This window comes from Meles meles, chromosome 8, assembly GCF_922984935.1.
Source record: "Meles meles chromosome 8, mMelMel3.1 paternal haplotype, whole genome shotgun sequence".
In the NCBI taxonomy this organism is placed as follows: domain Eukaryota; kingdom Metazoa; phylum Chordata; class Mammalia; order Carnivora; family Mustelidae; genus Meles; species Meles meles.
Genome location: NC_060073.1, coordinates 75,454,580 through 75,482,389, shown reverse-complemented (window position 1 = coordinate 75,482,389; position 27,810 = coordinate 75,454,580).

Genomic DNA, 27,810 nt, shown 5'->3' with positions numbered 1-27,810 from the left:
TGTGAATCGCCAGGTTTACACACTTCATAGCACTCACCATAGCACATACCCTCCCCAATGTCCATAACCCCCTCCCCCTCTCCCAACCCCACCTCCCCTCAGCAACCCCCAGTTTGTTTTGTGAGATTAAGAGTCATTTATGGTTTGTCTCCCTCCCAATCCCATCTTGTTTCATTTATTCTTCTCCTATCCCCCTACCCCCCCATGTTGCTTCTCCATGTCCTCATATCAGGGAGATCATATGATAGTTGTCTTTCTCCGATTGACTTATTTCACTAAGCATAAAACAATATTTTTAAATGTTAAAAAATGAAGATTCTTTCATAAATATATATCAAACACATTTCAAAAATTTGATTATTTCAAGGAAATATCAAGTGGTAAAGCGGGTTCAAAAAACATTTATTTGTTGTATCTTATAGAAACAGAATAGACTGGTGTTCTCCAGAAATGGGAAGTGGGGGTGGGCAAAATGGATGAAGGCAAAGGGAAAGTACAAATTTCCGGTTATAAGAGTAAAAAGTCTTGGGGAAATGTTTATAGCAGCAATGGCCATGGTCGCCAAACTGTGGAAAGAACCAAGATGCCCTTCAACGGACGAATGGATAAGGAAGATGTGGTCCATATACACGATGGAGTATTATGCCTCCATCAGAAAGGATGAATAACCAACTTTTGTAGCAACATGGACAGGACTGGAAGAGATTATGCTGAGTGAAATAAGTCAAGCAGAGAGAGTCAAGTATCATATGGTTTCACTTATATGTGGAGCATAACAAAAAACATGGAGGACATGGGGAGATGGAGAGGAGAAGGGAGTTGTGGGAAATTGGAAGGGGAGATGAACCATGAGAGACTATGGACTCTGAAAAACAACCCGAGGGTTTTGAAGGGGCAGGGGGGTGGGAGGTTGGGGAACCAGGTGGTGGGTAATAGAGAGGGCAGGTATTGCATGGAGCACTGGGTGTTGTGCAAAAACAATGAATACTGTTACGCTGAAAATAAACAAATAAAAAAAAGTCTTGGGGAATGTAATATACAGCATGGTAACTGTAGTTAATAATATTGCATATTTGAAAGTTGCTAAAAGAGTGCACCTTAAAAATTCTCATCATAAAAAATTGGCAACTATGAAAAAAATATTGGCAACTATGTATGGTGATGGATGTTAACAAGATTTATTGTGATGATCATTTGCAATATATACAAATATTGAATCGTGCTGTATATCTGAAACTAATATAATGTTATATGCCAATTATAGTTTTAAAAAGGTTTATACAATAGAATTCTATATAGCAATAAGAATAAACAAACTATGATTATACACACCAACTTGGATGAGTCTCCCAAATTTAATGTGGAATTTTTTAATAAGTCAGAAAAGAAAGAGCACATACTGTTTGATTATTATAATCAAATATATTATATATGCATGACGATGATATACATGACATAGGTAAGTTTTGCATTGCGTATATACATAAAATGCAATGCACTACATATACATATATATGTATCCACATATATATATGCAAAACTAATCTATGTGATTAGAAGTCAGATAGTGGTTATACTTCTATGGCTTCTATGGTTACAAGCGGCTGTAATTGTAGGGGCTTCTAGACTGGAGCCATGGTCTGCACCCTGACTTGAGTGCTGGTTACCCTGGGTAGGTTCAATTTGTGAAAATTCATTGAGCTGACACTTATACATAATTCCCCTCCGCCTAAAGACAAAGAACTTGTGTAGAACATATTTATCTATTCAGCTAGAAGAGAAATGTGCAAATGTATTTGCTGTATTAGACACAAAAGTGGATAATACCTTCCATGTCATTAAAACTATAACTTTTGGGCTTATCTTTTCTCTTGGATAAGAATTATTTTAATTTTTTTCTGGACCAAAAAATATTTGTAATTTAGCAATTTTCTAAAAGTTTAAAAAAGTTTACAACTATACAGATCTATGAATAGGGCCCTAATCACTAGTAAATCCTAAGTCAAATGTATATTCACCAAGGAGATAAAATACTCCTGAGTTTTGTGGTTAATTTAGCAAACTTATTTCTGCATTCATTTTCTTACTAACTATATAAGTCTTTATTTCTAAAATAGTCTTTGAAATTTTAGGTGGGCCTGTTTTATGTTCCTTAATATGACACTGAAAAATCTAAAATATATTTTTGTATTATTTCCGCATTTTGGATTTTATCTTACTCCCTTTAAAGTTATATGCTGCATAAACAATCGCTTTAGGAAGGAAATCTATCTTTAAAATGGATAATTCTCTCACTTAAAAATAAATTTAAAAAAGTTTACATTGGCAGATTCCCAGCTATATGTTATTATAAAGAACCAAGGTCTTAAACTTTCTCATTATCTGCTTGTATTACCACTTAGCCTTCAGCAAGTTAGTGGACTACAAAAAAAAAAAAAAAAAAAGAAAAGAAAAGAAAAAAAAAAAAGAAAAAGAAAAGTTAGTTTTTGTCCTAAAACATTTGAACATCAAAAATATGCCTATTTATCATGATAGAATTTAATCCTCACAACAATTTGGCAAGGTTGTTTTTAATGCTGCCATTAACTCACCAAAATACTTAAGTAATTGGTCCAAGATCACTTGACCTACAAATAATGGAACTTGATCTTGAGCCCTGTTATCTTGGCTCCTAAGTCCAGGATCTTTTCCCTACACCATTTCAAAGACAACTGCTCCACAACTTGCCAGGGAGCACGTTGGAGGAGTGAAATTTAATGAGGCCAATCCTAAAAGCTCTAATAAAATGAAATCAATTCTGTTTGAAATGACTATGTGAGCATCAAAGAATGTCAACTATTCTAATTCCACATGAAGGAAAACCAATGTCTGTTTATTTTGTGTCTGACAATACATTTCAGGTATGGTAAATGTGGAAAAAGAAGGAAAAAAGATGTTATTAGGGCTAGGGATACAGTCATTGTTATTGGTTTGACTCGATGATCTTTAAAATCAAGCAGAGATGGTTAGGAATGTGTGGTGAAGTTGTAGAGTCAGCCTGGAGTCCTAGATTCTAATCATACTCTACCACTGAATCAGCAGGGCCTGATTGAGTTAATGTGTCTCTCTGGGCTTCTGTTCCTTGTTGGGTAAACTAAACTGGTTGAGCTACATTGTCTCCCAAGTCCATTTTAGCTTTACTATTTCCTGAACCCATTAAGGAGTCAGTAAGAGAGGCAAAGAATATATGTATAGCGACATTGTTTTCTTGCTTAAAAACTTCTAATGACTTCCCATTGCATTGTTATTAAGAAATTACTTAATTTCTCTGTGTCCCAATTTTCTTGCTTGCATTGTGTGATGATTTAAATAAGATTATATATGTAAAAAATACCACAATACTCAGGAAATGATAAGCACTTAAAAAGTACTGACTAGTATCATTGACTATAGGATTAAGTTTATTTTATTTTATTTTATTTTATTTTATTTTATTTTATTTTAGAGAGAGAGAGAGAGCGTGAGCCCAAGTGGGGCAGGAAAGGCAGAGGGAGAGGGGAAAAGAGAGAATCCAAGCAGGCTTTATGCTCAGCACGGCACCTGCTGGGGCTTGATCTCAGGACCCTGAGATCATGACCTGAGCCAAACGTGGGGCTTGATCACAGGATCCTGAGATCATGACCTGAGCCAAAACCAAGCATGAGACACTTAAATGACTGAGCCACTCAGGCATTTTGGGATTAAGTTGATTTTTTACATGACTTGTTTAGCCCCCTTTAATCTGCATTTTGTCCACCTAACTAGCATGGTCTCCCACCATTCTCTGCCTTATACATCATGCTGAAAAACACAATAAAGTTTTTATTTTTTCATTTTTCGCTTTTGAAGGATCATTTTGCAGGATAAAGAATTCTACATTAGTAGCGTTTTTTTCCCTTTCATCAAGTCTCTCGTTTCATCTCTCATTTCCCTTCACTCTCTTCTTGCTTACATGGTTTCTGAGAAGTTGGATATTTTTTCCTCTGGTTTCTTTCAGGATGTTTTTATTTATCTTTGGGTTTTTTTTGTTTATTTGTTATTTTTTATTTAGTAAAGTAATCTTACACCCATCACAGGACTTGAACTCACGACCCCAAGATTAGGCGTCTCACACTGTTGCAACTGAGCCACTCAGGCACCTTATAATTTAAATATAATATGCCTAGGTGAAAGTTCTTGGCATTTATCCTGCGTGGTGTTTTCAGAGTTTCCTGAATCTGTGATTTGATGTCTGACATTAAATTGGGGGAAATTTTCAGTTCTTATTGCTTCAGATTTTCTTATGTTCTTTTCTATCTTTCTTCTTCTGGTATTCCCATTACATTTATGTTATGCCTTTATCGTTGTCCCACAGTTTTTGGACATTCTGAGGTTTTATTTTTCAGTCATTTTTTTTCACTGTGTTTTTCAGTTTAGGCAGTTTCTGTTTAGCTATCCTCAAGCTCAGAGAGTCTTTTCTCAGCTCTCCACTCTACTAATAAAACCACTAAAGATTATGAATCAAATTGTTTAATAATATTTATTTATTTATTTATTATTTTAAGAGAGAGAGAGCCCACAAGGTGGGGGAGGGGCAGAAGGAGAGAGGATCCAAGCAGACTTCCTGGCTGAGCGAGGAGACCAACATGGGGTTCAATCTCAGGACCCTGAGATCATGACCTGAGCTCAAATCCAGAATTGGATGCTTAACTGACTAAGTCACTAAAGACATTCTTTATCTTTCTTTCATTTATCTCTACTACATCTTTTCTTTTATTCTTTCTTCAAAACTCCATCTCTCTGCTTGTCTTGCCCCATCTATTCTTGAACACTGTCTACTTTACCCATTAGAGTTATGAACATATTAGTCACAGTTGTTTTAAATTTTAGTCTGATAATTCTGATGTGTGCTAGATCTTAATTTGTTTGTGTTGCTTGCTCTGTATCTTGAAACTGTAGGTTTTTTGGTCTTTTGTATGCTTTGTACTTTTTTCTTGGTAGTTGGACATGATGCACTGGGTTAAGGAACTGCTGTGAATAAGCCTTTAGTTGATGTGGTGGTGAGTTGTTGGGGGAAGAGAAACATTCTATAGTTCTATGAGTAGTCTTGGTCTTTTAGTGGGTCTGGACCACAGCACTGTGAACTTCACAAGTGCTTCTCAGTTCCTCCTGCACTTACATGGGAAAAGGTGTCTAGAGTGGGTTGGAGCTGGGTATTTCCTTTATCCCGCACAGAAGGCTAGAAGTGTTAGAAATGCATATATCTCTTCCTCCCTCTGGAAGTCTAAAGCTGGGTGGAATTAGGTATTTCCCTTTTCCCAGTCAGTTAGGCTCTAAGAAAGAAGGAAAGAAAGAAAGAAAGGAAGGAAGAAAGAAAGAAAGAAAGAAAGACAGACAGACATTATAGAGTCTGGTTGAATAGTTTCTCCTAAGGACAAAAGGTGTTAAGAAGAGTGCTCTGTTGTATTTCAAAATGGTGACTTTTCCTGCTTTCTCTGCAGAAAGAATGAGGGGATTTTTCACTGATATTCCCCGTGAGAATATGGTCAAGCTCTTGAGGTAAAACTCATAAAAATGTAGGAGCCTCCATCTTCCCTCCTTTGTGGCTGAGCCCATGGAGCTTTTGACTCTCAAACTTGTCCACACTGACCTCCAGCAATTCATCAATTATGGTTTAAGATTTGCTATCCCAGCAATCGTTCCTCTAAAGGATTCTGCTCCAGCAAGTTGTGATTCTCTGTTCTGTTGTCTGTCTATCTAACTCTGGAGAAAATGGTTTTCCCTGTGGCCTCACTTTCTTATGGATACAAAAGGAGTTCTTGAGTTTTCAGGTTGTTCAGCTTTTCACAAATTGTAGGGATGGAGTGGTCATTACCAAGCCTCATACATGCTAGACCAGAAACTGGAAGTTGCTAGAATGAAACTTGCAGGACTTATTTTGCACACTATTGCAGATATCCATCAGACAACTGAAAATTGGTGTTGATAGTTCACACATAAAAAAAGGAAGGCTAAAGATATCAATTTTGAAGATGGAGGTAATATTAAATGGATGAGCTTTCCAAGGAAAGGACATAGAATAGATATATGGATGTAAAACTTGGCCCCTTGGCTCCCATTTTTGACAGTATAGTATAACATTTCTTATAGGGTTTATCTTCTCTGTTTTAAAGATTTGGTCCTGAAGTAGTTTAGAACACTGATAGTGTAAATATTAACATGTATTAAATAAAATCTAGGTGGCATATGCACGTGTCATTCTGACACCATTTATATGGAAAATCAAGAGTTCTCAGGTTATAATTTCATTACATAAGACTTATAAATCTTCCTGACTTCACTGACACTTTAATTATTGAGTGACATTCTTAGTCCTAAAGTAGCTAGTCTACATAATTAGTCATTTTGCTTCTTGTGTTTTTACTAATCTTGATACTATACTCAATAATTTGAAAATCTGCCTTCTACCATTGTAGAAAGCATAAACAAGAAGTTTAATGTATTTGTCATTTAACATTTTGACTAATTCTTTTCCAGTGAATTCAAACCTGGAGCAATTTTGTTTTATGAGAAAGATTTATTTTTTAGTGATATTGGCCTTTAGGTGTGTTTCACTTTGTAGTGTCAAATAACCAGTTTGCTTAATTTTACCTCTCACAGTCCATTTAATTTTCTCTGGTAAGATTTCTCTCCTTGTCCTGCTATCATGGTACTCCTCTCAGTGATTATGTTAAGCAAGGGACTATTAACCTATTTCCAGTTACCAAAAGGACAGTTTATTTGGTTAGTTCTTTTATACCACATACCCCGCTCCAAGAAAAAAAAAAGATTTGATAAAGCTTAGAAAATAATCTATTTAGATACAGTGTATTTGGTCTTGGGAAGAGTAAATGTTTTTCCTGACACCGAATTTCGAAAGAATTTAATACACGGGTTCCTAGACACCGAACAACAAAATAGAAAATAGCTAACACCTTAACATAAACAATCTGTATTTCTTCTGTGACACTTGTGAGACCAACCAATACTGCAGAAAAGACCACATCTGAGATTTTCTCTGTTGCTTAATGTCTGGCTAAATTGGCCACTCCCTTTTTGCATGCTAACAACTGAAAAAGCAATTGCAACACCAATCAATGAATAAAGGGACAGAAGTCATTTTGAGTGATGTGTATGGATTTTCAGACATTTCCACAAAATCAGTAGGGTCGCCACTCCAAATTTCATCTTGGCATCAAGCTCCAGCCCTGGATTTCATGTGCCAGAAACCTGCTGGGTAGAAGTTGAACCACTGGGAACTGGGATAGGATGTTAAGGAGAGAAGAGTATCCAGGAGACACTGAATACTGAGAAGTCCGCCTCCTCTGGGAGAAGTATTCCTTCTATGTTAAGTGGTTTTAGTGTAAAGTAATGAAGTTACAGGATTGCTATTTTTTCAGGATCTCTAAAGAGGAAATCAGTGGATTCACATGGCAAGTGAGGAGAAGAACAGGCACAAAGTTAAATTCTGGACGTAATTGAGCAGTAATCCAGGAAGGAGCCTAAACTTGTGAAGACTTTCCTGCAGGTTGGTGGAAAGGTTGTTACTCTTACATACGTGAAACATCAAATTATGTGTTAATGGGAATTGCATAAGAGGGTGTGGCACTGGCAACAAGAGTAGAGAGGCCTGTGGAATAGAAAAATAAAAAGTAAAAATAGAGCCCATATAATGTGGAACTCAAATACATGGGAAGAGTGACAGCTCAAACCACTGGTTCAAAGATGGACAAAGGTGGGCTCAGAATAATTAGGTCGTCATTTGAAAAAAATATATATAAACTCTGATCCATTCTTACTATACACAAAAATAAGCTCTAAATGGATCATCAATATAATAGGAAACAACAAGTCAGAAAGTCCTAGAAGGATATATCATTTAAAGGATTTTATTCATTTTTATTAAAAAAATTTTTAAACTTAAAATACAGAAATGCAGAAAAAGATATTCCAACTATAAATCAAAATCCAGATATTAAAAAAAAGATTAAAAATTTGGTTTGCACCAAACTAGAAAGCACATTTTTTGTGACCAACAAAACCATTATAAACAAAGTTAAAACTTTTTTTATAAAACAAACTGAAAGAAAATATTTGCAACATGTATGATGGAGATACTTTCTTCATTTCATGTGCAAAAATTAACTCAAAATGAATTACAGACCTAAAATTTAAGAACTAAAAAATATCAAACATCCACAAGAAAACAGAAGATCTTGACTCAGCAAAGGTATTTAAACAGGACATGAAAAAACAAGAGATATAAAAGGATAGATTCAGCTTTATCAAAATTTAAAAATGTTTACTCTTTAGAAGACTCCATTAATGACAAAGAAAAAAGTAAGTCATGGACTGGAAGAAAATATTTGCAAAACATGCATTTAACAAAGAACTTTTATCTAAATATATAAAGAATATATTTATACTTCACATCAATAATAAACAGCCAATTGTAAAATAGGCAAAAGATTTGAAGAGACACTCCATAAAAGATGTACATATGGTTAGCAAACTCAACACCCAAAGAACAAACAATCCAATCAAGAAATGGGCAGAGGACATGAACAGACATTTCTGCAAAGAAGACATCCAGATGGCCAACAGACACATGAAAAAGTGCTCCACGTCACTCGGCATCAGGGAAATACAAATCAAAACCACAATGAGATATCACCTCACACCAGTCAGAATGGCTAAAATTAACAAGTCAGGAAATGACAGATGCTGGAGAGGATGTGGAGAAAGAGGAACCCTCCTCCACTGTTGGTGGGAATGCAAGCTGGTGCAACCACTCTGGAAAACAGCATGGAGGTTCCTCAAAATGTTGAAAATAGAACTACCCTATGACCCAGCAATTGCACTACTGGGTATTTACCCTAAAGATACAAACATAGTGATCCGAAGGGGCACGTGTACCCGAATGTTTATAGCAGCAATGTCTACAATAGCCAGACTATGGAAAGAACCTAGATGTCCATCAACAGATGAATGGATAAAGAAGAGGTGGTATATATACACAATGGAATACTATGCAGCCATCAAAAGAAATGAAATCTTGCCATTTGCGACAACGTGGATGGAACTAGAGCGTATCATGCTTAGTGAAATAAGTCAATAGGAGAAAGACAACTATCATATGATCTCCCTGATATGAGGACATGGAGAAGCAACATGGGGGGGTAGGGGGATAGGAGAAGAATAAATGAAACAAGATGGGATTGGGAGGGAGACAAACCATAAATGACTCTTAATCTCACAAAACAAACTGGGGGTTGCTGGGGGGAGGTGGGATTGGGGGAGGGGGAGGGGGCTATGGACATTGGGGAGGGGAGGCGAACCATAAGAGACTATGGACTCTGAAAAACAACCTGAGGGTTTTGAAGGGTCAGGGGTGGGAGGTTGGGGCAACCTGAGGGTTTTGAAGGGTCAGGGGTGGGAGGTTGGGGGAACAGGTGGTGGGTAATGGGGAGGGCACGTTTTGCATGGAGCACTGGGTGTTGTGCAAAAAGAATGAATACTGTTACGCTGAAAAAATAAATAAAATGGAAAAAAAAAAGATGTACATATGGAAAATAAATACATGAAAAGACACTCAATTTCAGTCATTAGGAACATGCAAATCAAAAGCACAGTGAATTAACACTGTACAGCTACTAGAATGTCTGCAATTTATTCTTAAGATTTTGTTTATGTACCTGAGAAAGAGACACTGAGATGGTGGGAGAGGGAGAAGCAGATACCCCGCTGAGCAGGGAGCCAAATATGGGGCTCGATCCCAGGACCCTGGGATTATGACCTGAGCCAAAAGCAGATGCTTAACCCCCTGAGCCACCCAGGTGCCTCTCATTAGCTTTTATATAAATTTCACTGTAGTCAGTAAGCATACTTATATTAGTAAGACTTGTTTTATAGACCAGAATATGGGCTATCTTAGTAATGTTGCATGTACATTTATGAAATATGTGTATCCTGATATCATTGAATGGAATGTTATATAGATGTCTAATAGGTCAGGTTACTGATAAAGATAAGGATGTGAAATTCTTCTATATAGTTATTGATTTTATGTGTATTTGTTCTGTAAAATATTGAGAGATATCCTCAACTATATTCATGGACTTGTTTCTCTTTTTATTTGTATAAATTTATGCTTCATGTGTATTTTTAAACTCTGTTATTAAGCAAAAAAGCATTGAAAATTGTGATATCCTCTTCAGTTAATAACATTATTATGAATTAACTCTTTTATTATTATACATGATCTTTTTATTCCTGGTAATAATCTTTACTGTGAAATAGACTTGGATAATAAATTTGCCATTCTACTTTTCTTTTGCTAACATTAACATGATATATCTTTATCCATCCTTTCATGATTTGTGTCCTTATAAAGTGAATTTCTTTTAGGCAGCATAGAGCTGGGCCTCTTTATAAAATTCAGTATGGCTTTTCTGCATTTTGGATGTTTATATCATTTACATTCTATGTTGATATGATTTGGATTAAATCTCCCATCTTGCTGTTTGTTTCAGTTGGTCCTCTTTGTACTTTATCATAATTTTCCACAATTTCTGCCTTGTTTTGGATTAACTCAATATTTTTTTATCATTCCATTTTTACCTTCTTTATTATTTTGCAAATATGCAAATTATTTATTTGCAAGTTACTTATTTGCATATTTAGCTATTCTTTTAGGATTGACATTATATGTCTTTCACTTCCTCAACTATTTTAATAATATATTGTATGTGAGGTGATGACATCCTTTCTCATATTATTAATATACAGTTCGTTTCTAAATATGTCATATATTTTACAATGCATTATTATTTTATTTAGTCAATATTTTTTCAAAGATAATTTTTTTAAAGATTTTTATTTATTTATTTGGCAAACAGAGATCACAAGTAGGCAGAAAGGCAGGTAGAGAGAGAGAGAGGAGGAAGCAGGCTCCCTGCTGAGCAGAGAGCCCGACGCGGGACTGGATCCCAGGACCCTGGGATCATGACCTGAGCCGAAGCCAGAGGCTTTAATCCACTGAGCCACCCAGGTGCCCCTCAAAGAGAATTTTTTTAAAAGGAAAAATTATAAGGGTGCCTGGATAGAGCCATTGGTTAAGCATCTGACTATTGGTTTCAGCTCATGTCATGATTTCGGGTCATGAGATCAAGTCCCATGTCAGGTTCCATGCTTTGTGTGAAGTCTGCTTAGAGTTTCTCTCTCTTTCTTCCTCTGCTTCCCCTCCCCCACCCCCATGCTCTCTCTCTTTCTCTATCAAATAAATAAAGGGAAAAATTATATTCATCCATGTATTTACCACCTGTTAGTTTTTTCTTCTGTCTGACTTCCTTTAAGGCTCCTGTACATTATAGGGAAGGTCTGCTAATGGTGGTTTCTTTCAACATTTGTATGTCAGAAGTTGTCAATTCACCTTCATTTTTGATAGATATTTGTACTGGGTACAGTATTCTCACTTGAGGATAGTTTCAGGTTGTTGTTTCTTTATGTTCTGGCTAAGGCTATTTCTGGCAATAAATAAGTTCCTTGTCATTTTTCTCTTTGTTCCTCTGTACACAATATGTCTCTTTTATATTCAGCTGCTCTTGAAATTTTATCCTTTCTACTGTTAAAGCAATTGGATGCACCTTGACCATTATTTTTTTCTAATTTTTTATGCGTCCTTCTTTCTGTGACTCTGTTTATGCATAATATTAGACTGAATTAGTTTGTCCCACTTTTTAAAAACGTGGATGGAACTAGAGGGTATCATGCTTAGTGAAATAAGTCAATCGGAGAAAGACAACTATCATATGATCTCCCTGATATGAGGACGTGGAGATGCAACATGGGGGGTTAGGGGGATAGGAGAAGAATAAATGAAACAAGATGGTGATGGGAGGGAGACAAACCATAAAGGACTCTTAATCTCACAAAACAAACTGGGGGTTGCTGGGGGGAGGTGGGGTTGGGAGAGGGGGAGGGGGGTTATGGACATTGGGGAGGGTATGTGCTATGGTGAGTGCTGTGAAGTGTGTAAACCTGACGATTCACAGACCTGAACCCCTGGGGATAAAAATACATTATATGTTTATAAAAAAATAAGAAATAAAGTAATTTTAAAAAACCCTGCTCTTACCATTGTGCTTCATTTGGATAGTTTCTTTTACAGTGCATCAAGTTCACAAATCTCCACAATGTTTACTGTGCTCTTAACTCAATCTATTACAGTTTTCATCTCAGACAATAAATTTTTATATCTAGAAATTCAATTTTGCATATTTCTTAACGTGGTCATGGTTTTGTCAACTTTCTTGAACATATGGGGTGTACTTATAACTCTCTATTATGTCCTTATTTATTCTATTATCTGTGTCTTTTTTGTTTCCATCAATTTTTCTCCTTATTAGTGTATATTTTCCTGCTTCTTTCACACATGTTTTTTTTATTGGGTGGGAGGTATGGTGGATTTAATCTGGTTGAGTAATTGGATTTTTAAAATATGACTAACTATTCTGTGGTGCAGTTAATTTTCTTAGGATCAGTCTCATCCTGCGAGACTTACTTTTTAACTTCATTAAGTTCGTCTGGAGCAAGGCCAAGTTTTGAACACTATTTGGGTATTATCATCCTGAGTCTTCTAACTGATGCCTTCTAAAGATTGCATTTTCTACTCCAGCTAGTGAGGAAAAATTATTTCTGGCCATGTGTGAGCTCTACAGTTTCTCCACCTGTTCCTTTATGGCCTTTCTTTCCCTGACCCTGAGGAACTCTCACCCATGCACAGCTCCACACTTAGCTGAAGATTCAAGGGGAACACTGTAGATTTTTTCAGCCCCATATATAGTTTTCGTCATTCTGTGTGGCTTTCTTTGTTCTGGTATCTGTCCCTTCAAATTGTGGCTTCAAGTGTCAAATGAAGGATAAAACCCTTACCAGGTTGTTGTGAGGATTAAATGAGATTGACCATGTCGTCTACAGGTATAATGTCTTTACTTATCAATGACTTACCAAATGTTCATCTCTGTCCTCTATTCCTTCTGCTTATTCAAGAATAAATTAGGATAATTTGAGTATGCACTGTAGCTGATAAGGTGACTTATTATTTTTAGAAGTAAGGAATGGAGGATAATTCAGTCCCTTAAAATCTTCGTCTTAAAAATGTAGCAGCAAGACATCCTTTCCACTATGCTTTGTTGGCTTGGACTCAAAACTTTTACCCTTCTTCCAGACTGCACAGTAATGAAACAGAATGAGAGTAGTGAATGGCTTACCATGCTTCGTACCTCACATGTAAGTGGTTCGCCTTCGCATATGAAGGTATCAAAGGTAGTCTGTGACTAGGTCCATGCGTAGTAACCTGCCTCCAAAAGAGCCCAAGAATCCTCCCCCCTGCTGCTCAGGATCCTGCTTACCTGACTTCAACAATATATCAGGGCTGGTCTATATGCTCAAGAGAGTAAAGCAAACAAAGAAATGACAGCCTGAAACTATGGAGACGATCGTTAATAAAAGAAGTTTCTGGCTTGCTCATGTTTTCTCTCTTTCTTGCTTGAGGCAGTCATTCTGGGAGAGCCAGCTGCAACTGTTTGAGAAGTCATACAGGGAGGTTCACGTCACAAGGAATGCAGGCCTCCTGCCAACAGCCACATGAGTGACTTGGAAGTGGATTCTCCTGCCCCAGTCATGCTTTTAGATGATTGCATCCGCAGCATGCATTTGAGTACAGCCTCATGCGTGATCTTAGGTCAGAGCCACCCAGGGAACACGCTCCTAGTTTCCTGATATTCAGAACCTGTGTTAGATGTCAAATATTTCATATTTCAGATCACCAGATTTTTGAGTAATTTTTTTATACAGACCAGATAACTCCTACTGACTTCAGTACTTGGATGTGGGAGTGCTGTCATAACACATATCTAAAAACTGGGGAGTGACTTTGGGACCAGGCAGTGGGTAGAAGCTGGAATGATAGTAGGAAGAGTATTAGTGAGGAAACTGTCTGCCAAACATGAGGGACTCTGAGAATGCATCCTGTGATGGCTTAAAGGGATGTGAGGATAATATAGGAAAACAGAAGGAAGATCCTAGTTATGTGGTAGCTGAAATTTGAGGAATATTTTCGTCTACAGTAAGATGGAAAACAGAAAATGTTATTATTGAACCGCATGATCCAGCTAGGGAGTTTTTTGGGCAAGATGTTATAAATGCCTCCTCCCCACCACCCACCTCGGTGGCTATCATAAGTGAGAAAGAATGGTGGTAAATAAAAGGAAGGTAATGAAAAATTGAGATTTGGTTGTTTTGAAGATTTTAGGTCTCTGAAGATAGCATAGTTTCAGCTGGCTTTCCCAAAGTGACTGACTCAAGCAAGAGGAGAGAAAATGTGAGCAAGCCAGAAGCTTCTTTTACTTATAATTCCCCAGTGTGTCCTATTTTAGATATGTCTGTATCTGATTTTTCCTTTACCCTAATGTCTTCTTGTCTAGCTGATAAACTTCTCATCTTTCAAGACCTTATCCCAATATTTCCCCTTCTAGAACACCTTCTATAATATGCTTCAAGAAAATTTTCTCCTTCTTTTGTCTATTAATGCACCTTGAATATAATTCTTCCTAATGTCTATCATACTATATCTCTACATTCCCAGTGCTTCTATAGTGCTATGCACAGGAAAGGCATTATCATAAGGTATTTTCTGGGTTAAGGAAAGGTGAAGAGATGAAACAAATCTCTGAACATAACTGAAGAATATGAAATATACAATAAAAGTGTAATAACTTGAAGTTCTAGAATAAAGAGATGTAATATCCAACTTGGTAGTTGCAATTATTATTATACTGCTTCCAAAATATTACTACCTTAAAAAATTACAAATATTTAACATATTGCAAAGATAGACCACTTGATTTATTATGAAATAGAACTGGACATTTATTCCTGTGGGGTGTGAGGAGAGCTGTGTTTTCTATTCTAGAGATTATTGGTAGGACAAGTTGAGTGTAATAGTTATAAAACTGTTGGGTCCTTATTTATATTTCCAGAGCATAAATTACATTTCATGACAGGCATACTTAGAAATGGCCAAAGAGAGTCCAAGCAATTGGGCTTAGCTGAGTTGAATCCCAGATTCTGGCACGTTTCATTAAATAGCATGAGCCAGGGAGAGGGCTTCAGTTGACTTCTCCACACACATTTACTAAATACCTGCCACGTGCTTAAGCTTAAGAATGGACATAGACCATGTCCATTAGGTTCTTACAACTGAATACTAGAAATAAGGGAATGTGGAAAATGACTTTGACAGAAGGACGGAGAAGAGGGTGTGAGAGATGTAACAACTAAATAGAAACAGAGAAGGAAAGAGGACTTCAGAAGAATTGTGGATCATAAAAAGCATGATAGAGAATATGACATCTGAAAGAGGTTTTGAAGTATCAACACACACATGTATTCAATCACTCATTCATTGATTATAAGCATGAGGGTAGCTAGTGTAGGATTAAGCGCATCAGTCAGAGTCAGAACATCTGGAATCATGTTTTTCCTTCTTACTATGTGACCTTGCATATATGGTGATACCTTCTTGGGTCTCAATTTTATGATACATAAAATGAAGATAACACTAATACGGCTTAAGTTGTCATAAGGATTATGTACAACAATCTATGGAGAAATATTTTACAACCTGGTGCAAATGTAGCAACAAATGCACTGAAGTCATTATTAGTTCTCCTTTTATAGTTATTATTATTACTACTGTTATAGCTACCTGGAGACCTGTAAAGATGAACTTAGTCCTTTACTGCTTTATACTGCTAGAATGCCAACATGACGCCTGAAGTTAGAGGAGCCTCCATGTGATCTTGGGGAAAGGCCAAGAGAAAAATATGATGATAGAGGTGCTTACCCTGTTTTCACTGAGCCTTTGAACCATGCCATCAGCATCTTACTGCAGGACCACACTTTTTCTGAGAGTCACAATCCATGTGTCCATGTACCTTTTTAAAAAAATGTATCCATGTATCTTGTCACTATTTAACAAGTTCTCTTTACTTGTATCCAGGAATATTCCTGGATGATCTGGTAACCACCACACAAAGCCTTTCCAGAATGGCTAAGATGTAGCAGACATTACATGGCATGAAGATTCTGATAGTTCGCAGTAGGTAGGCCCCTGTTTGTTTCAGAAGATAATACCTCAATGGCTGGTTAGATTCCAGATTGGGAGTAGGGAAGAGACAGCAGTCTCCTAGACAGACTGTAAGCCTGTACCTTCCATTCCCTTTATCTCAACTCTCGTGAGAGTCCATTTCATTGGTAAAATGGAAGTAAGTAATAATGACTTTATAAAGCTGTTGTGAAGAATGAACACAACCATGTACAGAAATGTTCTTCCATAGTGCCTGGCAATAGAAATCACTCAACATTAATGGCTGTTTATGTATCTTTGCATCACATTATCATTTCCTAGTGGATGTTCTTTAAAAATCCCCCCCCCAAGTTATTTAATATGTAATGAACTACTGTTCTTATTTGAAGTACAAGTCCCTCCTGGATAGGGCCCAAATCTTCTATTTACTCAATTTATTTCTCTTACCCCCAATCCCACTTCCCAATCAGTAAGAGCCCAGCTCAGAGAACATGCTTATTGAATTGAATATTTCCAAACTACCCTCAAGTGTAAAACTTATCCCTATCCCTATTCCTTATCACTATCCCTTCATGTCCTTAAAGCTGCATCACACTTCCATGACATAAATGCAAAAAAACTAAGGGTTTTTTGTTAAACAATTCTATTATACTAATTTATTCTTAGAGGTTAAAATTTCTAGAAGTTATGAACCAAAGATTTCCTTCACAAATACATATATTTCCTGGATATAATAAGGAGAAGTTTGCAAACTGTGAAAGGGTTTCATCAGAATAGATCATTTTGATTATTTTTAAAATGGTGATAATAAGGAAGCATCCTAAGTAATGGCTCTATTAGCATATTTCTTAGAAATCTTGTTAACTCTATGTGACAGAGCTGAATCTAAATTAATGAATAATTTAGAGATAAGTTTCTTCTGTGACTATAATTTGCAGGTTCTTGAAGTTACATCATAGAAGAGTTTTAAGGTCATAGGCACTGGGATCAAATACACCTATCCGATCTATTCTGATTCTATTTCTCATGGGATTTTGAGAAAAATTGCATAATACCTCTAATCCTTATTGTTCATTGGTAAGATATTGATGACTGTTATATTCACTTAATAGAGTTATGAGAATTAGATAAAACCATGTATGAGAATGCATTAAACAAGGCTGGCATATAATAATTGCTCAATAAACATTGGCTAATCATATTGTGAATGGCAGGTATAATATAGACTTCAATTTGGCTCCCCTTGCTTCTTAATACCTGCATTAGATTAGCTTGAATCCCTCTGTTATGTACTAAATTTCTTCAATGTTTCTGAAATTCTGAGGGAGGTCTATTTTCATAGTCATGTTTTGCTCTGGATTTCATGTCTGTTAAATATTATACTTTGGTATTAAATTCAGGATTTTTGCTTTATTGCTGTTTAGTGGTAATTTTAGCAGAACAAAGCACATCCCCTTAATATTCTCATATAACAAGTTTAGTCCTTACTAGACTCTACTACCAAACGCAGCCCTAAATTTCATTTTTTTAAATAACCATAGCATTAAAAAAAACTTCTTAATGTACTCTGCCAAACATCCGGACTGACCCCACCTGGTTTCTGTCTCTCTCTTCCTTACCTAATAATAGTTATGTCACTGTCACCTGTCCCTGCCCTCCTAGCCCATCTTACCCACATAAGAAAACAGTAAGGACCATGATTATTTAGTGTTTAAAGGGACAAATTTTTTTAAAGATTTTATTTATTTATTAGACAGAGATCACAAGTAGGCAGAGAGGCGGATGGAGAGAGATGTGGGGCTCGATCCCAGGACCCCGAGATCATGACCTGAGCCGAAGGCAGACGCTTAATGCACTGAGCCACCCAGGTACCCCTAAAGGGACAAAATTTATTTCTGATTCCCCCCCCAGCATTTTGAGTAAGGGAGATGCAATTTTGTTAGGTTTTTATCACCTTATGTGTGGATAGGTTGAATTGTTATTAAGCACTTATCTAAGACAAAAAGGACAGATCTTATCTTGCAAATTTTTGCCCATTCTTGGTTATAATTTGAACAGTCTGAACTATTTTACAAGGGCAAGCCATTTGTTTAAGGAAGATAGGATTTAAAGTTAAAATTCATGTATCCCCATTCTGGTCTTAGTATCTTATCTATCCAAAGAGACAACTAACATTTTACCTGTCCCATATGGTAATCATGCCAGATAAATTAAAAAACCAATATTAACATGTATTATAAATTATAAAACATGACACATGGGTTATATTGAATTGAACTGGCAAAGCACAGCAGAATAGAAAAAAAAATATGGACTCTAATTTCAATAAAACTGGTGATTGACCTTAAACAGGTCCTTTTACCACCCCCTTTTAGTTCACTGCATCCTAAAAATAAGGCAAATAATAATAACTTTCTACGTATCTCTTTAAAAATCTAAGAAAAATAATATTTTTGAATATTTTTTTCATAACATCATTGAAAAGAACAAGCTCAGTGAATCCCAGTCCTTTTCCCTTTTCATATATTTGGCTCTAGGAGTCAAGACTATTATCTCTGTTAGTTCATGTCCTGAGAGATGTTGGTAAATCTGCTGTAGATGACAGATGTCAGTGTCCTGGCCATTGGGAGCACAGGAGATAGTACAACCTTTGGCCCTGTTTGGACCAAGGCTCATGGGGATGATTGTTTTAAGAACATTCTGCCTTCTGGTGATGCCTTTTTAGCTTCATCTGTTTGATATCATTGTCAGCTTACTACTCAAAGAGATTAGTAGGTGACAGGCTTTCTGCTTGGTACTGCTGACAAAGAAGGCATTGCATCTGTTTTCTGTAGAGCATAAGGTAGAAATGAAATTCATCATACTACTGACCCCTTAAGAAGAAGGGCTGTAAAAATTGCCATCTCAATTAATTGTCTTCTGTAATTAAATGATGAATGCTTACACTAATATATATATAATATATATACATTTTATATAATATTTATATTATATATTATATAATATATATATATATATATATATATATATATATATATCAAGTGTCTGTAATGTACAGGGGCTATGCTAGTTGCTGGAGTTGCAGGTGAGAACCCCAAAGGAGGTCTTGCTCCCATTTTTTATGTTATTCTGCAATAAGGGAATGCTTTGAGACTTCAGTTTTAATCCTTTATATGTTCCGAGTAAGCAAAGAACTCATGCAAATGTTTACTACAGAGAAAAAGGAAAAGAAAGTTTCCTGGCATGTGAAGAGGCCATTGTGTTCTTAATGGGGTAGAACTTAACAGGAGTGGAGTATGTGAAAGTGACCAGAAAGGAAGCTAATAAATAGGGACCACAGTACATTTATGTCATGGGATCTACTTTATTTAGCAAGAAATCAAAGGTTTGTTAGCAGGTAAGAGACCTTATTAGAAAAGTGTTCTGGAATTGTCACTCTGATACACTTTGCTTTCCCTTTCTACCAGGGCATGTATAATTCCAGATGAGTCCCAACTCTTACAAATGACATCTTTCTCAGTCCAATGCTTTACCCAGTGAATTTACCTCTTGACTTGGACTATATTAATTAATGCTCTGTTTGAACATAGCCTCCATGAGGGAAGACCTATGACCGCAGAAGCTCTTACTCTGCAACCCTCTGCTACCCTCTTCTGGTGGGAGTCTATTACTGCAATGAGTCCTCCAAATCTAGGTAAATCTACCATCTCTTGGTGCCTTTGGTAATGGCTGAATTAGGGAAACCGACCTGGGGCAGATGTTATAGCCAGACACAGTTCCAGGCTCTAGGCAAAACCAAGTCCTGTCCGAGGATTTCACATCTGAAGGCTATGGTAAGAGATTTTAGAGGGTGCGCTAGCCAAACCGTCCTGAACAGGCCAGTGACCCATGATGGTAATAGTTACCTCTGTGTTACCTCTTTTACGAGGTATGCTTCCTTTTAGGAATGCTTCCTAAAAGAGGGTAAGCATGACATTAGTAATGAAAAGATTATTTTTTCATTACGTCCTATTAAGAAACATAAGAAGCAGGTAGAGCAGCACCTTCCTGTGAGACTTCTGATCATCCTATTTAAAATTATAGTCGTCACACTTCTATTTCCATCCTTGGTTCATTTTTCTCCATAACAATGCTTGATCATCTAAAAGGCTATCCTTAACTGTTTAATTTTGTTAATTGTAGTATATGCATTAGAAAATTATCTTCATGAAAATTTGTTTTCTTTTTTTGTAGTCGCTGCTATATCCCCAACACATAGATTAGGGCCTGACACCTACTATCCGCTCAATAAACAGGTGCAGAATAAAGAAATGTTAGTAGGAATCAGCACCTGGTCATTAGGTATAGGCTGGGGCCAGAATATGCCCAACATAACCGAAGTCCTACATTCCTGCTGCTTGGAAGTGAGAACCAGCCCCAGGACAGTAGAGTTACCCCCAAATAAACCCAATATTAGTCACACTTTGAGTAAGTGCAATTGGTGGGTTTGACTAGAGTTCTTAAATATTACAGTTTATAAGAATCACCTGGGAAACTTGTGTAAATGCAGAGTCCTGAATCCTTATTCCTAGAGATTATAATTTAGTAGGTGTGGATTGGAGTTCAAAAATTTGGATTTTTAACAAGCACTTTCAGGATAATTCTGATACACAAAGTCTTCAGATGACACTTTGAGAAAACAAATGAATCCTTCATGGCTCCAGATTAAAATCATTCTTAGAGACTGAGGAAGATCCTGCAGGTGAGGATTTTGCCTATGGAAAAGAAGGGGTACAGTGGCTGGGGACAAGTGAAGCCTGAGAGTATCAGAGCATCATTGTCTGCTCAATTTCAGCACTAGTTAAAATGTACTTTCTGAAATCTGATTCTCAAAGATTATATTTTAATATACAAGAGACTCTGATAGCAGAAGCTCAGAAGTCAGACTTTGAGAAATACTGGCATAAAAAGCAAGGAAGTGAAGGGAAATTAAAAAATATATATCACATGCATGTGCTAGGCACTGTGCCAAAAGCACTTTACAATTACCATCGTTATTTTACAAATGAGAAAAATGAGAATCACCCACTATCTAAGTCCCTGAGATTACACTGGCAAGAAAGAGGTGAGCTGTTACTTAAACAAAATAAATCCTGAATCTGCAGTCCAGGATTCCTCTATTCATGGTTTTACCTACTATTTCCAGTGATCATCATGTAGTACATACATAATATGACCAACTCTATGTAGTTGTGTAAATCCTTCCACAATCAAGGTAGAGAAATTTGCCATCATCCAAAACATTTCCTGGTGCCATTTTTCAATTATTCCCTTTCCCCCATCATGAGTGCTTGCCAAAAGACGATCTGCTTCTATCCTTATGGTTTTGTCTTTTCCAGAATTTATATAAGTGGAACCATGCTTTATGTTGCCTTTCATGTCTTGATTTTTGTAGCTTTACAGTTAACATGGAAATTGAGGAGTGAGTCTCAGTCCTCCAACTTTTTTTTTTTTAATTGTGGGTGTTTTGCCTGTTCCAGTTCTTTCATTTTCCAAATTTTAGATTAAGCTTATAAATTCCTACCAAAAGTTTAAAAACTTGCTGAGAGACTGATGTAGCTAGAATTTAATCTATAGATCAATCTGAGGAGAATTTATGTCTTTTAATTGATGAACACTATTTATCTGTTCATCAACTTAAATCTTTATTAATGTCTCTTGGCAATTAATTTCTCTTGTTTTGCAATTTTTAGCATACAAATCTCATACATATTATTAGACTTATCACTAAGTATTTCAGATTTTTGGTGTTATTATGAATATTATTTCTTTATTTAAATTTCATATATATTTTAAAGATTTTATTTATTTATTTGAGAGAGAGATCACAAGTAGGCAGAGAGGCAGGAAAAGAGAGATGGGTAGGCTCCCTGCTGAGCAGAGAGCCCAATGTGGGGCTCCATCCCAGGACCTTGAGATCATGACCTGAGCCGAAGGCAGAGGCTTTAACCATCCAGGTGCCCATAAATTTCATATTGTTTATTGCTTGTCCCACTAATCCTAAAAATGAGTACCATCTTAAATTTTATATCCTAGGTGACTCTTTAGCTTCACCTCAATATTCCCTGAATTATGTATAAAATACAACTAAATTTTATATATTGAATTACATCCTCTAATTTTGTTAAACTCACTTATTAGTTCTAGAAGCTTTTTGGGCTATATTTTTGGTGATTTTCCCATGTAAACTATAATGTCATATATAAATACTAATTTCTTCCTTTTCAATTTATATGCATTGTTTGTTTTTATCTTGTCATACTGCTTTAGTTAAGATATACCTCCAGTAAAATATTCAATAGATTTATTAACAGAAGACAATTTTTACTTGTTCTTGATTTTTAAGTGAGAAAGCATTTAATCCTTTACTCTTAGGAGAAAATTTTTCATAGGTGCTCTTTTTCAGGTTGAGAAAATTCCTTTTTAATTACAGTGTACTGAGAGCTTTTATTATAAATAAATGTTTAATTTTTGTCAAATATTTTAATACCTCTATAGAGGTCATTATAGATTTTTCCTCTTTTCATATTTTGTTCATATACTGAATTAAATTATTTTCCAATGTTGACATAATGCTTCATTTATGAGATGAAACTACTTATCATGATACATTATACTTTTGAATATATTGATGGACTCAATTTGCTTTCATACATCAGGAAAATATTAGCTGAATTTGACGCTAATTGACTTTATAATAAGTGACAACAATGGGCATGATATGATTACAGGGGGTCATTTTCACAAGAATATATAGTGATCTGAAATGTGTATGCATACAGAGATTCAAATTGCAAAAAACGAAAAACTGATAGGGCCAAAAGGAGAAATAGACAAATCCACAATTATACTTGTAGACTTCTGTGCTTCTCTCATAGTAGTGGATTAAAGAAGTTGACAAAAATTTGTAAGACAGGTACTGAGTTCTCAATCAATTTGGCCCAATTGTTTTTATGGAATCCTATAAACAACAAAACATAAAACACATTTTTTCAACTGTGTGCAGAACACATCAAGATCAGATTCTGAATCTAAAAAAATTTCTCAATAAATTTAAAAAAGATTGAAATCATGAGTATGTATGTAAACCACAATGGAATTAAACTAAAAAAAAAATAATAGGGTACCTTTCCAAGTATTCAAAAGAGAACACAGTTATAAATACCATGTGGTTGAATAATAGAGCTCAAGAGAAATTGGAAAACATTCTAAAACAAGTCAAAATGTGGGTCTAATATATCAAAATTTGTTGGGTACAGTTTATAATGAAATTTATAGCACTAAAAACACCAGTAGAGAAAAGCCTCAAATCCATGTTGTAAGACTCCAACTTAAGAAACTACTAAAAGAAGACCAAATTAAGCTCAAAACAACTGGATAGAAGGAAATAATAAATGTAAGAGAATAAATCAATGAAGTAAAAAATCAATGAAATAGAAGTATGAAAATAATAGAGAAAACTTAATGAAACCAAAAGTTAGGTCTTTGAATAGATGATTAAACTTGATAAATGACTAGACAGATTGAAAAAAATGCAAATTATCATTACTAAGAATAAAAAAGAAACTATACTTATTAGAGACAATAATTTATATGAAAAGGCAAAGGATCTGAATAGTCCAAAATTGTTTCGTATTTTTTATGGTAAAAAAAATAAAATTTATTCTCTTAGCCACTTTTAGCTATACAATGTAGCAATATCAATTATATGCATATGTTACTACAATGGCTTTCTAGAACTTTTTCATCTTGCAAAATTGAAGACCTATACTCATTTAATTATTCCCTTTTTCTCCTCACCCCAGCTTCTGAAAACTACGATTCTAGTAGGAGTTTGACTATTTTAGGTATCTACTATAACTGGAATCATGCGATATTTGTCTTTTCCTGACAATGTGATTTCATTCAATACAGTGATCTCAAGATTTATCCATGTTATGGCAGATGACAAGATTTCCTCCTTTTTTAAGGCTAAGTAATACTCCATTGTATGTGTATATCATATTTTCTTCATCCATCCATTCAAGGATGAATATGTGGGTTGCTTCTACTTCTTGGCTACTGTTAATAATATGACAATGAGAATGGTATGTGTAAATATCTCTTCAAGATTTTTTCTGTATTTTTAGGTAAATATCAAGATAATGGATTGCTGAATTATATGGACGTTCTACTTTTCATTTTTTGAGAAACCGCCATCTGTTTTCCATAGCAGCTGCACCATTTTACATCCCCACCAACAATTTATAAGAGTTTTGATCTCTTGGGGCACCTGGGTGGCTCAGTGGGTTAAAGCTTCTGCCTTCAGCCCAGGTCTCAATCCCAGCTTCCTGGGATCGAGCCCCGCATGGAGCCCCGCATCAGGCTCTCTGCTCAGCGTGGAGCTTGCTTCCTCCTCTCTCTCTGCCTGCCTCTCTGCCTGCTTGTGATCTCTGTCTGTCATATAAATAAATAAAATCTTAAAAAAAAGAGTTTTGATTTCTTCACACCTTCACCAACACATTATTATTAATGATGATGATGATGATTCACAGTGGCCATCCTATTTGGTTTAAGGGGATATCTCATTATGGTTTTAATTTCCCTTGCTCTGATGATTAGTGATTTTGAGCATCTTTTCATATATTGATTGGCCATTTGTATATCTTCTTTGGAGAAATATCTATTAAAATCCTTCTTACCATCTTCAAGTAACTTGAGGGGATGTTCTTGTCTAATGGATCTCTCAAAGAATTCTTAGACAAATTTTAGACCTCATTTCCTCTCTAGATTTCCCAATCTACCACGAGGTAGAAATTCATTTACAGTCTTTCTGGCATCATAAATACCAGTTTTCATGCTGTTTGGGGATTGATTCACAGCATTTATACACCTACAGTTCTATGCCAAAAATAAGATGAAATTATTTGTTTCCTAGGCAACTATTTCATAGAACATACACAGTTTTCCTTTGAAGGTGTGTTAAATGGTAAAATTTACTATTTACTATTTTAATTTGTTCATTTTTACAGTTACAATCTATGAGCCATGGAGTTTAACATGCATAGATTGTTAATTAGGTAATTAAGTTCTAACTTGTGTACGAGGAGGACCAGGTGTCCTTTTCTGTGGGAATTCTACATGGAAAATAAAAAGGGGGTGGTGGGGTGTAGGTACAGAAGGAAGGATGGAAGGAAGAAAGGAAGGGAGGAAATAAGGGAAAGATTTGACTCGTGAATACATAATCATGGGATTCCTATGTAGATGGAAGCAAAATGCCTAGTAAGATGCTTAGACCTTATTATATGCCCAACAAATGGCAACATTGTTATTTTTTATTTTGTTAAGCAACAAAACAATCACTTCTGTATCAGAAACTTGGGCAAGCACTCAAGAGTTCAGTGTACCAGGAAACATGGTCTGCTGGATGTCTGAGATAGCATATTTAGGCTTAGGACATCATTGAAGGTCAGGCATGGATAGACAAATATTTCCTTTATTGGCCTAAATTGACATTAAAATGTAGAGATGTACAATCTGGGTGAATTTCATCCAAATCCCTCAATTATCCAGCAGTAGTACTTTCTAATTAGGGATCTTTAGATCTCGGTTAATAACACAATCTGGTAAGTACGTTTAACAGTGATTCATGGTGTTATTATGTCAAACCTGAAACTATATCGATGCCTCAGAAATGCAACTGCTACAGAAGAGGTTCAAGGAGAACTCTAGGAAAGAATCACGTCCTATAAGATAATCACATGTATAAAGATAAACCTTAGGTGGGGTGCCTGGGTGGCTCAGTCAGTTGGCCATTGGACTCTTAATTTCAGCTCAGGTCATGATCTCAGGGTTGTGGGATTGAGTTCTGTTTGGGGCTCACACTGAGCATGGAGCCTGCTTAGGATTCTCTCTCTCCCACCCCCTCTGCCCCTCCTCCCTTGCTTGCATGCTCTCTTTCTAATAAATAAATAAACAAACAAACTAACTAACTAACTAACCTCAGGAAACGATGCACTGAAACCAGAAATGAAAAATAGCCATTAAATGAACTGGCACCTGACCTTCAGCTAGTTTTATAAATTAGACAGTTATTATTTCATTGAGTTTGTGGTAGATTTTCTAAGTTTGACACACTTGCATAGTTTAGAGGAAATAGCTTACAACAAATTTTAGGTAAGTTTTCTTAGGTAAGTTCGAAGCTATCAAAATATAAATGTTCTTGTCAGTTAGAAACATATTTTCTTTCTCTTCTTGAGAATTGAGTGCAATGCCCCTATAGACTGATGACATTGAGTGAATTTTCATTTAAGAATGGGAGGGAGACAAACCATAAATGACTCTTAATCTCACAAAACAAACTGGGGGTTGCTGGGGGGAGGTGGGATTGGGGGAGGGGGAGGGGGCTATGGACATTGGGGAGGGGAGGCGAACCATAAGAGACTATGGACTCTGAAAAACAACCTGAGGGTTTTGAAGGGTCAGGGGTGGGAGGTTGGGGCAACCTGAGGGTTTTGAAGGGTCAGGGGTGGGAGGTTGGGGGAACAGGTGGTGGGTAATGGGGAGGGCACGTTTTGCATGGAGCACTGGGTGTTGTGCAAAAAGAATGAATACTGTTACGCTGAAAAAAATAAATAAAATGGAAAAAAAAAAAAAAGAACTGGCTTGGACAGAGGCATTGAATTGATTTGACTATTTGGGTTTTCTCCCTGGGATAATGCAAGTAAATATCTGTTTCCTTCGTCAGTTTGGACCCAGACTTATAATGCCGTGTTGACAAAGAAGATGCTCTGAGACATTTCAGTTGATTAGGCTCTGAAAATGAGTATGTTTTCCTGAAGATGGATTGTGCATTTATAAGCCCTTTTTTTTAAAAAAATCATTTTATTTTATTTTATTTTATTCCAGTATCAATATACAATGCTATAGCAGTGTGAGGTGTACTATATAGTGATTCAATAATTCTGTACATTACCCAGGGCTCATCATGATAAGCACACTCCTTAATCCCCATCCCTTATTTCACCTGTCCCCTACCCACCTCCCCTTTGGGAACCATCAGTGTGCTCTCTGTAGTTAAGAGTCTGTCTCTTGACTTCTCTCTCTCCTTTTTTCTTTGCTCAATTATTTTGTTTATTAAATTCCACATGTGAGTGAAATCATATGGTATTTCTCTTTTTCTGACTGATGTATTTTGCTTAGCATTTTACTCTGTAGCCCCATCCATGCCAGATGCCCTTTTAAGAGTTTTTTAAGTGTCTCATCTTGGGTGAGGTATGGTGAAGCCAACCACAGATCAGGAGAGAGAAAACTGAAAGAGTTTTACAGTTTGTTATTCACAGTTCCCTGAGGAGAACACCACACGCTGAGCAGGCCTACTCAAGGGAAACACCAGACTGGCCACAAAGCAGAAGGGAAGATGAGAACTGTGGGCAAGTGCCTTTATTGTTGTTTCCATGGGGAAACAAGTTTGGGATGAGCTACTTTGGATAATTTCAGCATGCTCTGGGGATTGGAGGCTGTCCTTGATTATCTGGTATCTAGTCTTGGGACAGTTAGGGCAGATGTACAGTGGTCTGGAGCATGAGAACCTGATAGGGACCTAG